Source organism: Loxodonta africana, chromosome 18, assembly GCF_030014295.1.
Source record: "Loxodonta africana isolate mLoxAfr1 chromosome 18, mLoxAfr1.hap2, whole genome shotgun sequence".
NCBI lineage: Eukaryota > Metazoa > Chordata > Mammalia > Proboscidea > Elephantidae > Loxodonta > Loxodonta africana.
Window position 1 is genome coordinate 9,369,848 of NC_087359.1, and position 2,413 is coordinate 9,372,260.

Sequence of the window (2,413 nt, forward strand, 5' to 3'; positions counted from 1 at the left end):
TTGGATGATGCTAGAGGCTTTAATCACACATCGCTCATGCTTCTGAACCAGTTTGAGGAACGGTTGACTTTGGCTACATTCTCAGTTTGGCTGACTTAAAAAGAAAATTGTCTGCTTGTCATTATATATTGTTCTTGTTCTCTAAATTTATTACCCAATCTTCCACATAAGCAAATAACGCAGAAGTGACCTGGAGCTACAGGTTTCCAAATAACCTTTATAAACAGCCAAGGCTTTCTGCAAACATGTATGAGTTTCGGTGTTCTTGGAATTATTTTCCAGGAAGAAAAAGATGTTATAAAACTATTAATTTTGATAATCCTTTCTAGTACCCTATCACGTATGGCAGAATACTCAGCCAGTACTTGTATAATTCCATAAGCATCTTTTGTTGTTTGACTTTTTATAAATATAAATCTTAAATATATTTGACATTTAAAATGGCACTGAAGCTTATAATTGTAAGAAATCACTTCTCTCTCTATACAGCCCTCGAAATAGGAAATGACTTTTTCTTTTGTTTTAGTTGTAATAAAAATAACAAAGAGTCTAGATCCAAGTACACATCTATTCCTCGATGAATACATGGCCTATATTAATTTAACTTCCTCTGATGCAGATGCCCTAAGGACAAAAACTTTATCTTTTTTTCTACATTAATCTTAAAAATAAGGGAATCTATTATCTTAATATATTAATAAAATATTAAAATTATAAAAGATGTTTCTTTGAAGTTTTTAAATTTCTGACATTAAATTTTAATTTCATACCTACAAATTGATCCCCTAGTTCCTCTTTATGGATGAACTGCTAATCAAGGCTTAATAGGCTTTACTTAAATAATTGCATTTCATTATATGCAAAAACAGGTTTAGTTATTTCTTCATTATTCTTCCTGCTATAAACAATAGTCAGTGATTACTTTTAATGGTAATATAGATACCAAAATATCTAAAAATCTTGACACTGTATGTATGTGTTATAGAAGAAGTAGTGGTGGTTTGTTTTGTTCATACACCTCCAGCCAATACTTAAACTTTCACTTCCAGTCTTAATTCCCCTGCCTTTCTGCTCTCAGGCTTTCTTTTCTCTTTATTCTCCATATACTTCTCAATATTACTTCCAAAACTTTCTGGCTTTTTGGGAGTTTCACTTGAAACAATAAGTTCTCAGTCCTAAATTGTTGAGGGAGAAGAGCCAGGTACGGACAGAACCTTGCCAAGGGCGGGGGGGGGTGGTGACTGTGACAAGATTAGGTCAGATGACTATCACTGTGAGGGCTGGAAGAGCAAAGCTGCAATAACATAGGAATGTTTTTAATCAAGAACATCTTTATATATAAAGATACGTTAGAATTGTTGCTAATTCCACAACCAAATAAAATACTTGTTTTGAGTGATTCATTAGAGAGTTCCTTTAGGTGTATTCTGAATGATGTGATTACAAAAATTAGTTTACATTCAATATTTTAGGTAATCTAATTTGTAAATGAAGATACATTTTTAAATACTAACAACTGAAAATCCTTTAGAAACATAAATCCTGAAATATATTGACATCGCTTTGAATTTTTTATAGTTTTTTCATCCTCTACATTATTTCATATCATTTTCACTCTTAAGAAGGAGCCCTGGTGGTGCAGTGGTTAAAGCACTTGGCTTCTAGCTGAAAGGTTGGCAGTTGAACCCACCAGCCACTTCCAAAGGAGAAAGACATGACAGTCTGCTCCCATAAAGATTTACAGCCTTGGAAACCTTATGGAATCAATGCGACAACACTGAATTTGGTTTTTGATCACTCTTAAGAACCCGGGGAGATAAACAGAATAAATATCTTCATGTGAAAAAAAGACTTGCAAAGAATCACGTTGTGAATATTGAAGTCAGTGACTCCTCATTCTTGGTGTAGTTCTATTTCCTTTTTCACTGTCTACTCAGTAAATATGATAAGTATTCAGCATATTAAGTAATTTTTAGCATATTAGGTAATTTTCTAAAGGATATTCAGCAAATAGGTTTATCACCAAAAAAAGATTTTCAGCTGAAATGTTTATTTATGAAGATTTGGTAAGTTTGGTTCTACTTATTTCTTATCGATGGTTTTTAATGCATTTCAACCTTTTCTTATGTTTTTCTTCAGTGTTTGCTGTTTTTATGTTTTGTTTTTTAAACCTACTCTAGCAACTTTATTACATCAAGATTGATGTGGCAGAAAAACCAGGTTATTTGAAAGGCTCCAATTCTAATTCTATGAGAACATTATGTCTGTTTAAAAAACAACAACAACAACAACAACTGGAGATATTAATTTAAATTCCTTTTTTAAATTGATATAGTGGAAGAATCTGGTATACTTACCTAAATACAGGTGAGAAAATCTTGAAAGCCAAAATGTACTAAGTCTAGAAATCTGA